The following is a 15,299-nucleotide window of genomic DNA, read 5'->3' as shown; positions in this document are numbered from 1 at the left end:
TATATATTTGTTTGTTTTTCTACTTCAGCACATCTATGTATAATTTCTGAGACCTTCCAGAAGAGGTCATTACAAACAGCTCAGTGGTACAAACTATGAAGTCTCCAGGGGAGTAATGCTGTAATGTACTCAGGGGGATATCAGTGATGCAAGTAGAAAAAATGTCTTATAGGTACTGTGTACATGCGCAAAAAAAATGGGTGTGGCCAATGACAATGGGGACGTGATACACATATGGGTGGGGGCAGATACACATATGACCCCACCGTGCCAGGTACGCCCCCACGGTGCCAGATGCACAAATGCCCCACGGTGCCAGATGCACAAATGCCCCGCGGTGCCAGATGCACAAATGCCCCGCGGTGCCAGATGCACAAATGCCCCACGGTGCCAGATACACAAAGGCCCCACGGTGCCAGATGCATAAATGCCCCCATTAGTGCCATATATGCCCCCGAGTGCCAGATACACATTGCCTTAGAGGGCCAGATATGCCCCCACTGCGCCAGATACACATATGCCCCACTGTGCCAGATACACATATGCCAGATATGCCCCCCATTGTCAGATACACATATGCCAGATATGCTCCCCCAGCAGGGCCGCCATCAAGGGGGTGCCCTGTGTACACTTGTCCCGAGCCCGGCCACTCTAAAAGAGAGTGGAGGGCCCGGGCTGCTCCACCAGGCTGCCATCGCTAATCCCGGTGGCGGCCGCCGACTCTGGGTGGTAATGTATGTGGCTTGGGCCGCCGCCGGTGGTACTGTGACTGCCACTCCCCTTCTCCTGGAGCTGTGATAAGCGGACCGCGAGCAGCTCCCCTCCGCCCTGCCCGCTGCTGATCCTAACACACCACTCTCCTCCTCCTGAGTCCGCGATAGGCGGGCGGCAGGCTGCTCCCCTCCTCTCCCCTCCGCAGATCCTAAAAGCAAGCTGCACTGCTTCAGCTTGCTGTTTGATAAAGTTTTTGAATTATGATGCAGCGCGGCGTGACATCATGACGTCACGCCGCACCAGTGAAGAGAGAAAAGAGGAGCCACTGGACTGAAGAGACTCTGAGAAGGGGGCCCGGGGCTGGCTGAGTGGCTGTCATGTTATCAATAATCAGACTTGCCTACCCCGCAAATAGAACTGAAGCTCCCGGATTTCCACTGGACTACCCCCCTTCCTGTGCCATCATGAGAATCCAGCATGCGCAGGGAGACTGGTTAGCTGCGAGCCTCTGCCAATGCCATCATGTGCCCCCTGTGTGTCCTCCCGTGTGGTACATGTGCGCTGCTGGACAACTACTTAAAAGCTGGTGCATGGAGATCTACTTAAAAGCTGGTAATTATGTGTGACAGCAGGGTTTCCCAGTAATCTGGAGAGAGGGGCAGGCAAGGTCTTGTAAAAAATGTGTACAGGAACAGAGTGATGGCTGTACATCACCGAGTCCATTCATAGTACTCCATTTGCTGGGCGGAGTTTTGCGATACTACGCTGCTGTGTCATGACATCACTTCACCTTAGGAGCCTGTGGCATTATTAAATGATGCCGCGGAGGAGTGGGCAGGCGCCATTTGAGCAGACCGGCAGTAAGGGCAGCGCTGGGAAGTGTGTGCTCTGCTCTCCACTCCCCTCGTCCTGTACTGCGGGACTCTGCCTGACATAATGTGTACAGCATGCTCTACCTGGCGTAATGTGTATAACGTGCTCTGCCTGGCGTAATGTGTATAACATGCTCTAACTGGCGTAATGTGTATAACGTGCTCTACCTGGTGTAATGTGTATAACGTGCTCTACCTGGGGGGGGGGGCTGCCTATTCTGTCAGTCCCAGGCCCCACAATTTCTGGTGGCAGCCCTGCCCCCCAGTGTCAGATACATATATTCCCTCACTTTGCCAGATATGCCCCACTTTGCCAGATATGCCCCCACAGTGCCAGATATGCCCCCACAGTGCCAGATATGCCCCAGCAGTGCAACTCACCATTGTTGCTGCTGCCTGGGGCTGGCACTGTCTTCTGCTGCCTCTGGGGAGAGATGAGCGCAGCACGCGCCACTCCTGCCCCTCTCCTGCCCTCAGTCCTAATTGGCTGCCAGTCCGCGAGCTCTGATTGGCTCACGAACCGGCGTTTAAGTGCACATCACCGCCAGACTCGGGGGACTTGGAAGTAACTGTGCAGGAAGGAGAGGAGAGGCGCATGCTGCGCTCTCCTCTCTCCAACACCCGGGCCAGTATTTACTAAAAATCCGAGTTTGTCCGATTTTGTGTTTTTTTTTCTAAGTCCCAACACGGTAATTCACTAAGCACAAATCTCGGCAGTGTTTGGGACATTTGTAATGGTTTGAACGGCAAAGTACACAAATACGAATGAATAGACCATCGGTCAAACGCGGCTGTTATTTCCTACAACACGGGTATTCACTATTCATTCGTATTTGGGTGTTAGTCTCTCAGTGCTCAAGTGCGGGTGTATTTTTTTGCGAATCGTTAAAAAAAGCAGCAAAAAAATAGACCTGCTTTTTCCAGTCGAGTTTGGATAACCATGCACGGATCAGTGAGATCTGTGCATGGTTATCTATGGGAAAGGGTCTGTTTAATGTAAAAACTGGGGGGAAAATTTGCGTGGGGTCCCCCCTCCTAAGCATAACCAGCCACGGGCTCTTTGAGCCGCTCCTGGTTCCAAAAATACAGGGAGAAAAATGACAGGGGTTCCCCCATATTTAAACAACTAGCACCGGGCTCTGCGCCTGGTCCTGGTGCAAAAAATACGGGGGACAAAAAGTGTAGGGGACCCCCGTATTTTTTGAACCAGCACCGGGCTCCACTAGTCAGAGAGATAATGCAACAGCCGGGGGACACTTTTATCTTGGTCCCTGCGGCACTGACATTAAATCACTAACTAGTCACCACTGGCTGGGGTACCCTGGAGGAGTGAGAACCCCTTAAATCAAGGGGTCCCCCCCTCCAGCCACCCAAGGGCCAGGGGTGAAGCCCGAGGCTGTCCCCCCATCCAAGGGCGGCAGATGGGGGGCTAATAGCCATAGTGTTAAAAAAAGAATATTGTTTTTTGTAGCAAGACTACAAGTCCCAGCAAGCCTCCCCCGCAAGCTGGTACTTGGAGAACCACAAGTACCAGCATGCGGGGGAAAACGGGCCCGCTGGTACCTGTAGTTCTACTACAAAAAAATACCCCCAAAAAAACAGAACACACAAATCTTGATAGTATAACTTTATTACATCCATGCACACTTACATACACACATACTTACCTCTGTTCACACGTGGCTCGGTCCCCTTCTCCACGTAGAATCCACGGGGTACCTGTAAATAAAATTATACTCACACAATCCAGTGTAGATCGGTCCTCTTCTACTTGTAATCCACGTACTTGGCAAAAAAACAAACCGACATACCCGAACCACGCACTGAAAGGGGCCCCATGTTTAAACATGGGACCCCTTTCCCCGACTGCCGGGACCCCCCGTGACTCCTGTCAAAGAGGGTCCCTTCAGCCATTCAGGGAGCGCCATGTCATGGCACTCTCCTGATTGGATGTGCGCTCCTGAGCTCTCTGTCAGGCTGCGCACTGAAGATGCAATGTAGCGCATAGGCGCTCCATTGTATCCAATGGTGGGAACTTTGTGGTCAGCGGTTGAGGTTACTCGCGGTCAACCGCTGACCGCAAAGTTCCCACTGGATTGTGTGAGTATCATTTTATTTACAGGTATTTTACCCGTATTTTTTGCACCAGGACCACGTGCAGAGCCCGGTGCTGGTTGTTTAAATATGGGGGAACCCCTGTCATTTTTTCTCCTGTATTTTTGCAACCAGGACCGGCTCAAAGAGCCCGAGGCTGGTTGTGATTAGGAGGGGGGACCCCACGCAATTTTTTTTCTGTTTTTAGCTCTTTAAACAGTGTTTTTAAGGTACACAATGAAGCCCTGCACGGATCTCACAGATCCGGCCGGGATTCCTTGTATTTTGACAGGCAGTGTTTTACTCATCACTACCGTAAAACACTGCCTGACATTACGAATCACATCGACATCGGAAAAGACGAATGAGGAAAACTTGGCAGCTTAGTAATGACCGTATCAGGATTCAAAAAGTTGCAGTAAAATGCACCCGATACCATTCGAGTTCAAACACCCTTAAAAACGGCTAAAACACGAATATTAGTAAATATACCCCCGGTGTCTGCAAGGTGGCGGAACGGCTGGGAATTTCTTACCGGTACACCATACCGCCATACTTGCAGCACTGGGGGAGATGTACTAAGCAGTGAAAAGAGTGAAGTTGCCCATAGTAACCAATCAGCTGCTCTGTATAATTTTATAGTATGCAAGTTATAAATGCTACTTCAATGCTGATGAGTTGCCATAGGGAACTTCTCCTCTGGCTCACTTCTCCACTCTTTTCACTGCTTAGTACATCTCCTTAGAGCCTAATTTCAGTTTATAAACAAAGCAAAAAAGTGAGCAACTGGGAAAAACCATGTTGCATTACAGGGGTGGCAGATGTAACATGTGCAGGGAGATTTAGATATGGGTGGGTTATATTTTTTCTATGCAGGGTAAATACTGGCTGCTTTTACATGTACAGTAGCCCACAAATGTTAAACAGCTTTATTTTTACATTGCAATTCAGATCTCAGTTTGAACACAGCCCACCCAAATCTAAATCTATCTGCACTTATTACATCTGCCCCACCTGCAGTGCAACGTGGTTTTGCCCAGTTGCTTGCTTTTTTGCTTTACTTATAAACATGATTCAGGCCATTAGTGTGTGTAGACAGTGTATTAACCACTTCCAGCAATAAAAAAAAAAAAGCTTTTAATTATGTGAATTCTCAATGAATCTATAGAGCACTTCAATCAGAAGCAAAAAATCCTTCCACAATGAAAATCCCATAATTCATAGGGACAAGGATCCGTTATTTTCTCCTGGTCTTTTCTAAATGATCTTCTTATTTTTTTTAATCAGATACAGCGTAACCACATTCAATCCATTTTAGCACATACACATACTTCACTGGCAGATTTTGGCTGCCATGCAGCATGGCTTGGATACAGGAAACCCTCTAGTGTCTTGATATGGAGCGTATCTTGATTAAATGTCTCAGATCAGATGAATAGCCAGGCTTTCCTTATAATAAGAAATGTTTCGACACCTGCTGATCTTTTGGCAGCAAGCTACTGAAAAGGAGAACCGGGTGGTGGAAAATCTCTGAACTGCGGCTGAAAATGATCACCTTGTGCTGTATCTATACCCTGTAGGAAAAAAGGTTTTTGGCAAAATACCGTAGTTAAATGTTTTAGGATGAGCTAATCGTCTGCAGTTGTAACTAATGCTTACTGCACACCTGTTTTATGTGGCTTTCATAGCCGGCAACCCAATGTATTTTAACTATTTTTATCTTTTCTAATTAGTAGAGAAAATGCTTTCTACTGGCTGTACCCTTTTTACGATTTATAGCATATTTTTGTTAACAGTGATCATATGAATAATAATAATAATAATAATAATAATTTTATTTATATAGCGCTCTTTCTCCAATAGAACTCAAGGCGCTTAACAGATACATAGCATAATATAGTACAGAAAATAATGAAGTACAGAACTGTTTTTCATAAAATACAGAAGCATGGAGATACTAAAGGGACAATTATGGGAATGCTTGAGTTAAAAGGAAAGTCTTAGGTCTACTTTTGAAGGATTCTATAGTTGGGGCCTCTCGCACTGTGCGGGGAAGTGAGTTCCATAGAGTCAGAGCCGCATGACTAAAAGTTCGACCCCCATATGAATTGCGGGAGATTACATGAATTTCACCTGAAAAATAATTGATATATTTATTTTGCAGCTGTTACTGTTGCAGTTTATTTTATTAATTTTTTTTAAATTTTTTATTGGAAATGTTCTGAAGTTCCAATAGTTCCAGGTTAAAGTGGGTGCACGCCTTAAGATTATCTGTCCAATCTGGCTGTTTGGAACTAAAATCTGGTACTGTATGTTAGTAAATATGACAAGCAAGATTTGCTCCCAGTTGCTGGAAAATGGACAAAAACGGTTGTTCGGATAAATTGGTTGAATCAAACGGATTTAACTAATTTATCTGATGGACCATTGATAGCTGTTTTCCATTATTTTGGAGTATATGGTCAATTGTCATTTACCAGATTTTCATTCCAACCAGCCAAATTGGACAGATAATCTTAAAGCGTGTATCCACCTTAACCTGTAACTACTGTATTGGAATGTGCTGCGTACACATAAAGTAAACACAGTGGCAACACTTAATACAAGTACAGTGACTGTTCACATTCACAATCAACACAATAGCTGGGCAGACCATAAAAGTAATAAGCTTTGTGGTACTAATCCATGTGTGCGACCATGAAAATAGAATAATGGGGGCAATAATAGGAATATTATAGCAGGGCTGTTCTACAAACTTAAGATGTTCCCTGTGCTTTACAAGTAGGTTACAGGTTATTCCTTAGACATACAGTACCGGCTCCCACCATCAGCCAATGATAATTTAGGATGGGACACATGGCCACAGAAAAGACCCTGTCATCCAGTGGAATGTGCCCAAGTCTTTGATCACTGTTTTTTTCATAAAAACAGAGTATTTATGGTGTTTTTATAAAAATATATCTCCCAGCCTACTGCAAATTTGGATGAATGACTGCAGTACAGTACCCTGAAATCAGGATTGCTTCGGCAAGGTTGGGGCATTTGGGAAGTACAGTATGTTTCAGATTGTCTATATCTCGTTTCTTCCATTTCTTAAGGTGAAAACACACGGTGAGATTCGGGCTAAGCCTGATTCTCACTATGCGACAGGGGCTAGGTCAGCATTGCAAGCACATAATGACTGTGCTTGTGATACATTACTGACTATGTGCGATTTTGGCTAAGTGTCAATTTTGACTATCTCTTCTATAGAGATAGTCAAAATTGACTTGCCTGCACATGCTATCTAGGCTTGCGATGCCAACCGTGCATCGGCATCGCTAGGTGAACCCCCCCTGTTTCTATTCTCTGCTCCAAACTATACATATTGAGATTTCTTAGTCTTTCTGGGTATGTTTTGTGATGTAGGCCATGCACTATTTTAGTTGCCCTTCTTTGTACAGTCTCTAATGTATTAAAATCCTTTTCAAGATATGGCCTCCAGAACTGGACACAGTATTCTAAGCGAGGCCATACCAATGACCTATTTATTATTTGTTACATTGCTTTTCTGCCTTTTAGTCTCTGGAAATAGTGACTTCTAGATCACTTTCATTCTCAGTAGTTTCCAGTATAGTGCCATTAATACTTTATTTAGCCTTTGGATTTTTGAGAACCAAGTGCATGATTTTGCATTTTTTGGCATTAAACTGTAATTGCCACACTCTTGACCATTTCTCTAGTCTACCTAGATCCTCAATCATTTGTTTTACCACTCCTGGTGTGTCTACCCTGTTGCATACCTTTTGTGTCATCTACAAAAAACTTTCCCTTTAATGCCATTTGCAATGTCACTAATAAAGATATTAAAAGCACTGGTCCAAGTACAGATCCCTGGGGTACTCCACTGAACTATTCCCTCCTGTGAATGCACTCTATTTACTACAACTCTCTATTTTCTACCATGCAACCAAGAATTATCCATTCAACAATCTTAGTATCCAATCCCAAGCTTTCGAGTTTATTTAGCAGTATGCGATGTGGATTGTAAGATCCATCTCTCTCAGTCTCTGTCTGGCTCTGGAAGCTGATAGTGTGGGCATGCGCAGTGTCAGTTATTCAGGAGGATGATTGTGAAAGACTCCTCCCAATACCCCTGGGATGTAACGCGCAGGAAAAGTGGCTACCACTACTACTGTCACTCCAAGTTAGATGTAATGCATAGTAGGGATAATAATGTAAAAAATTATTATCCCCACTGCAATGAACAATTAAAAAACAATGTGTCACTTCTTCAATTTTTAATACATATGCCCCTTAGTTACTGTACATTCACAGCTGTGCTATGTTTGTGTTCATGGGAGAATTGTCATAAATTAGTATACTATAGTTTCCATACTGTAACAGCACAGAGCAATCTCAAAATACGTCCACATTTCCATATTTAATACAGGATACGGTACATGCAATTAAGCTCTATTAAGAATAATATAGATCATACCACAGGGCAGGATGCATGAAGAAGGTAGAATACATTCCACCAGACTTAGCTCTGACATTGCAGTGGTACTAATTGCATATGCACTAACATATGCGATTTGTACTGCAAAGGACAACTCTTCCAATAAGACCTGTCCTTTGCAATGTGTTTCAGTCACTGGACTTCTGGGTCTCAGCCCTGGGAGTCCATCTGCGCAGGCACAGAGTGACGCAGCAGCTGCGGGGAATGCTGGGAGGGATCCAATCCTATCCCTCTCACAGCACAGTGCGGAAAGAAGCCCATAGGCTTCTATAAGGTAACCTCAGATTCTCAGCACTGAAGCCCCAGGTTGCGGGTTTTAGTGTATATGGAAATGCGGTAAAAACCATGAGAACTGGGTTTTTACCTCTTATCTTTTAGTGCATACCGCCCTCTAACATTTATACTTACCACAACAATTAATAAATGCAATAATTAAAAAATAATGACTGTATAAATAAAAGGAAATATCTGCTTTGATTTAAAATTATTTGATTCATAATAATATTATAATATTGCAAATTGTTTTTCTGAAGTAATTATTCAAATTTGCCAGCTTCCCTGAAGTAGTCATTTGTAGCTATTTACAAAGTGTTGCACCAGAGCCGGCCCTAGCCAATTTGATGCCCTAGGCAAAATTTTGTCTGGTGCCCCCTAGCTCCGCCGCTAGTTCTGCATCTGTACCTGCAACGCTCAGGTAGTGGGGCCCACCGGGGGGTTACCCTGTGGGCCAGTTCAACTCTGCACAATGCCACACAGTAATGACCATAATACATATAATTCCACACAGTAAAGGAACCTTACACATATGCCCCACATTAGTAATGCCCATAATACACATAATGCCACACAGTAATGCACCTTACACATATGCCCCACATTAGTAATGCCCATAATACACATATACTGCCACACTTGCTGGTTATACAAAAAGATCAGTATCAAACATGTAGAAACTGTCCATTCTCTTCACTATTCAGTGTGTTTGCTGGTGTCTGTTACTCCCGTTAACTGCATGCACTTTACTTTATACTGTGGGAGCTAAATGCTCTGCCCTCCAGTCTGATGTGTCCAAAATTCACGCTGCACTGATGTTTCATATAGAAATAGCACAACGCAACTTACTGACCACGTTACAGTGCTAGATGGCAGGGGAATTTTACGGTATGGACTGACTAGGAAATAAAGTGTGGGGAGAACACTGCCCATGTTATGTCCCTGCAGACACCTGGGGTTTGCACTAGAGATGTGCACCGGAAATTTTTCGGGTTTTGTGTTTTGGTTTTGGGTTCGGTTCCGTGGCCGTGTTTTGGGTTCGAACGCGTTTTGGCAAAACCTCACCGAATTTTTTTTGTCGGATTCGGGTGTGTTTTGGATTCGGGTGTTTTTTTCAAAAAACCCTAAAAAACAGCTTAAATCATAGAATTTGGGGGTCATTTTGATCCCAAAGTATTATTAACCTCAATAACCATAATTTCCACTCATTTTCAGTCTATTCTGAACACCTCACACCTCACAATATTATTTTTAGTCCTAAAATTTGCACCGAGGTCGCTGGATGACTAAGCTCAGCGACCCAAGTGGCCGACACAAACACCTGGCCCATCTAGGAGTGGCACTGCAGTGTCACGCAGGATGGCCCTTCCAAAAAACACTCCCCAAACAGCACATGACGCAAAGAAAAAAAGAGGCGCAATGAGGTAGCTGTGTGACTAAGCTCAGCGACCCAAGTGGCCGACACAAACACCTGGCCCATCTAGGAGTGGCACTGCAGTGTCACGCAGGATGGCCCTTCCAAAAAACACTCCCCAAACAGCACATGACGCAAAGAAAAAAAGAGGCGCAATGAGGTAGCTGTGTGAGTAAGCTAAGCGACCCTAGTGGCCGACACAAACACCTGGCCCATCTAGGAGTGGCACTGCAGTGTCAGGCCGGATGGCCCTTCCAAAAAATACTCCCCAAACAGCACATGACGCAAAGAAGAAAAAAAAGAGGCGCAATGAGGTAGCTGTGTGACTAAGATAAGCGACCCTAGTGGCCGACACAAACACCTGGCCCATCTAGGAGTGGCACTGCAGTGTCACGCAGGATGGCCCTTCCAAAAAACACTTCCCAAACAGCACATGACGCAAAGAAAAATGAAAGAAAAAAGAGGTGCAAGATGGAATTGTCCTTGGGCCCTCCCACCCACCCTTATGTTGTATAAACAGGACATGCACACTTTAACCAACCCATCATTTCAGTGACAGGGTCTGCCACACGACTGTGACTGAAATGACGGGTTGGTTTGGACCCCCACCAAAAAAGAAGCAATTAATCTCTCCTTGCACAAACTGGCTCTACAGAGGCAAGATGTCCACCTCATCATCATCCTCCGATTCATCACCGTGTACATTCCCCTCCTCACAGATTATCAATTCGTCCCCACTGGAATCCACCATCACAGCTCCCTGTGTACTTTGTGGAGGCAATTGCTGCTGGCGAATGTCTCCATGGAGGAATTGATTATAATTCATTTTAATGAACATCATCTTCTCCACATTTTCTGGAAGTAACCTCGTACGCCGATTGCTGACAAGGTGAGCGGCGGCACTAAACACTCTTTCGGAGTACACACTTGTGGGAGGGCAACTTAGGTAGAATAAAGCCAGTTTAAAGCCAGTTTGTGCAAGGGCCTCCAAATTGCCTCTTTTTCCTGCCAGTATACGTACGGACTGTCTGACGTGCCTACTTGGATGCGGTCACTCATATAATCCTCCACCATTCTTTCAATGGTGAGAGAATCATATGTAGTGACAGTAGACGACATGTCCGTAATCGTTGTCAGGTCCTTCAGTCCGGACCAGATGTCAGCATCAGCAGTCGCTCCAGACTGCCCTGCATCACCGCCAGCGGGTGGGCTCGGAATTCTGAGCCTTTTCCTCGCACCCCCAGTTGCGGGAGAATGTGAAGGAGGAGATGTTGACAGGTCGCGTTCCGCTTGACTTGACAATTTTCTCACCAGCAGTTCTTTGAACCCCTGCAGACTTGTGTCTGCCGGAAAGAGAGATCCAAGGTAGGATCTAGGATCGAGCACGGTGGCCAAAATGTAGTGCTCCATCCACAACTCCCACATGCCTAGCGGAATCGCTCAGTGTTAGCTCCTCCTTCAATGTCTCCAGCTTCTTCTGCAAAAGCCTGATGAGGGGAATGACCTGACTCAGGCTGGCAGTGTCTGAACTGACTTCACGTGTGGCAAGTTCAAAAGGTTGCAGAACCTTGCACAACGTTGAAATCATTCTCCACTGCGCTTGAGACAGGTGCATTCCACCTCCTATATCGTGGTCAGTTGTATAGGCTTGAATGGCCTTTTGCTGCTCCTCCAACCTCTGAAGCATATAGAGGGTTGAATTCCACCTCGTTACCACTTCTTGCTTCAGATGACGGCAGGGCAGGTTCAGGCGTTTTTGGTGTTGCTCCAGTCTTCTGTACGTGGTGCCTGTACGCCGAAAGTGTCCCGCAATTCTTCTGGCCACCGACAGCATCTCTTGCACGCCCCTCTCGTTTTTTAAATAATTCTGCACCACCAAATTCAAGGTATGTGCAAAACATGGGACGTGCTGGAATTTGCCCATATTTAATGCACACACAATATTGCTGGCGTTGTCCGATGCCACAAATCCACAGGAGAGTCCAATTGGGGTAAGCCATTCTGCGATGATCTTCCTCAGTTGCCGTAAGAGGTTTTCAGCTGTGTGCGTATTCTGGAAAGCGGTGATACAAAGCATAGCCTGCCTAGGAAAGAGTTGGCATTTGCGAGATTCTGCTACTGGTGCCGCCGCTGCTGTTCTTGCGGCGGGAGTCAATACATCTACCCAGTGGGCTGTCACAGTCATATAGTCCTGAGTCTGCCCTGCTCCACTTGTCCACATGTCCGTGGTTAAGTGGACATTGGGTACAACTGCATTTTTTAGGACACTGGTGAGTCTTTTTCTGAGGTCTGTGTACATTTTCGGTATCGCCTGCCTAGAGAAATGGAACCTAGATGGTATTTGGTACCGGGGACACAGTACCTCAATCAAGTCTATAGTTGGCTCTGCAGTAATGATGGATACCGGAACCACGTTTCTCACCGCCCAGGATGCCAAGGCCTCAGTTATCCGCTTTGCAGCAGAATGACTGCTGTGATATTTCATCTTCCTCGCAAAGGACTGTTGGACAGTCAGTTGCTTGGTGGAAGTAGTAAAAGTCGTCTTACGACTTCCCCTCTGGGATGACCATCGACTCCCAGCAGCAACAACAGCAGCGCCAGCAGCAGTAGGCGTTACACGCAAGGATGCATCGGAGGAATCACAGGCAGGAGAGGACTCGTCAGAATTGCCAGTGACATGGCCTGCAGGACTATTGGCATTCCTGGGGAAGGAGGAAATTGACACTGAGGGAGTTGGTGGGGTGGTTTGCGTGAGCTTGGTTACAAGAGGAAGGGATTTACTGGTCAGTGGACTGCTTCCGCTGTCGCCCAAAGTTTTTGAACTTGTCACTGACTTATGATGAATGCGCTGCAGGTGACGTATAAGGGAGGATGTTCCGAGGTGGTTAACGTCCTTACCCCTACTTATTACAGCTTGACAAAGGCAACACACGGCTTGACACCTGTTGTCCGCATTTCTGTTGAAATACTTCCACACCGAAGAGCTGATTTTTTTGGTATTTTCACCAGGCATGTCAATGGCCATATTCCTCCCACGGACAACAGGTGTCTCCCCGGGTGCCTGACTTAAACAAACCACCTCACCATCAGAATCCTCCTTGTCAATTTCCTCCCCAGCGCCAGCAACACCCATATTCTCCTCATCCTGGTGTACTTCAACACTGACATCTTCAATCTGACTATCAGGAACTGGACTGCGGGTGCTCCTTCCAGCACTTGCAGGGGGCGTGCAAATGGTGGAAGGCGCATGCTCTTCACGTCCAGTGTTGGGAAGGTCAGGCATCGCAACCGACACAATTGGACTCTCCTTGTGGATTTGTGATTTCGAAGAACGCACAGTTCTTTGCTGTGCTTTTGCCAGCTTAAGTCTTTTCATTTTTCTAGCGAAAGGCTGAGTGCTTCCATCCTCATGTGAAGCTGAACCACTAGCCATGAACATAGGCCAGGGCCTCAGCCGTTCCTTGCCACTCCGTGTGGTAAGTGGCATATTGGCAATTTTACGCTTCTCCTCCGACGATTTTATTTTAGATTTTTGAGTCCTTTTTTTACTGATATTTTGTGTTTTGGATTTTACATGCTCTGTACTATGACATTGGGCATCGGCCTTGGTAGACGACGTTGATGGAATTTCATCGTCTCGGCCATGACTAGTGGCAGCAGTTTCAGCACGAGGTGGAAGTGGATCTTGATCTTTCCCTATTTTTGGAACCTCAACATTTTTGTTCTCCATATTTTAATAGGCACAACTAAAAGGCACCTCAGGTAAACAATGGAGATGGATGGATACTAGTATACTTATGGATGACGAGTGACTGACGACACAGAGGTAGCTACAGCCGTGGACTACCGTACTGCGTCTGCTAGTATGGAGATGATAATGATATAAAAAATATATATATATCACTACTGCAGGTATATATAATATAATGACGGACCTGCTGGACACTGTCAGCAGACTCCTACTACTAGTATGAAGAAGATAGAAAAAAAAACCCCACCACAGGTAGGTATACAATTATGGACGAGCACTGACGACACAGAGGTAGCTACAGCCGTGGACTACTGTACTGCATCTGCTAGTATAGAGATGATAATGATATAAAAAATATATATATATATCACTACTGCAGGTATATATAATATAATGACGGACCTGCTGGACACTGTCAGCAGACTCCTAAACTACTAGTATGAAGAAGATAGAAAAAAAAAACCCACCACAGGTAGGTATACAATTATGGACGAGCACTGACGACACAGAGGTAGCTACAGCCGTGGACTACCGTACTGCGTCTGCTAGTATAGAGATGATAATGATATAAAAAATATATATATATCACTACTGCAGGTATATATAATATAATGACGGACCTACTGGACACTGTCAGCAGACTCCTAAACTACTAGTATGAAGAAGATAGAAAAAAAAAACCCACCACAGGTAGGTATACAATTATGGACGAGCACTGACGACACAGAGGTAGCTACAGCCGTGGACTACCGTACTGCGTCTGCTAGTATAGAGATGATAATGATATAAAAAATATATATATATCACTACTGCAGGTATATATAATATAATGACGGACCTGCTGGACACTGTCAGCAGACTCCTAAACTACTAGTATGAAGAAGATAGAAAAAAAAACCCCACCACAGGTAGGTATAAACAATTATGGACGAGCACTGACGACACAGAGGTAGCTACAGCCGTGGACTACCGTACTGCGTCTGCTAGTATAGAGATGATAATGATATAAAAAATATATATATATCACTACTGCAGGTATATATAATATAATGACGGACCTGCTGGACACTGTCAGCAGACTCCTAAACTACTAGTATGAAGAAGATAGAAAAAAAAAACCACCACAGGTAGGTATACAATTATGGACGAGCACTGACGACACAGAGGTAGCTACAGCCGTGGACTACCGTACTGCGTCTGCTAGTATAGAGATGATAATGATATAAAAAATATATATATATCACTACTGCAGGTATATATAATATAATGACGGACCTGCTGGACACTGTCAGCAGACTCCTAAACTACTAGTATGAAGAAGATAGAAAAAAAAAAACCACCACAGGTAGGTATACAATTATGGACGAGCACTGACGACACAGAGGTAGCCACAGCCGTGGACTACCGTACTGCGTCTGCTAATATAGAGATGATAAAGATGATAGAGATGAACAAAAAAAATATAACACTACTGCAGGTAAATATTTATATAATATAATGAATGACGGACCTGCTGGACACTGTCAGCAGAATGCGTTTATAGAATAAAAAAAAAAAACACCACAGGAGTGTTTAACTTTTTCAGGCAGACAATATACTGGTGGTCACTGGTCAGTCACACTGGCAGCAAAAGTGTGCACTGTACTCCTGCTATAACTGCACCCCAGTCTCCCCCACAAT

At 45.2% G+C, this 15,299-nt stretch overlaps 1 protein-coding gene across 1 annotated transcript in view; it reads left to right on the top strand.

Moving 5' to 3' along the window:
• The window catches only part of NMUR2 (neuromedin U receptor 2), a 125,036-nt gene that overhangs the window by 105,294 nt on the left and 4,443 nt on the right, over positions 1–15,299 (top strand). The gene's annotated exons all lie outside the window — the stretch shown is intronic.

The sequence above is a fragment of the Pseudophryne corroboree genome, chromosome 6 (genome assembly GCF_028390025.1).
Source record: "Pseudophryne corroboree isolate aPseCor3 chromosome 6, aPseCor3.hap2, whole genome shotgun sequence".
Taxonomy (NCBI): Eukaryota; Metazoa; Chordata; class Amphibia; order Anura; family Myobatrachidae; genus Pseudophryne; species Pseudophryne corroboree.
This window is presented reverse-complemented; position numbering and strand designations above follow the sequence as displayed.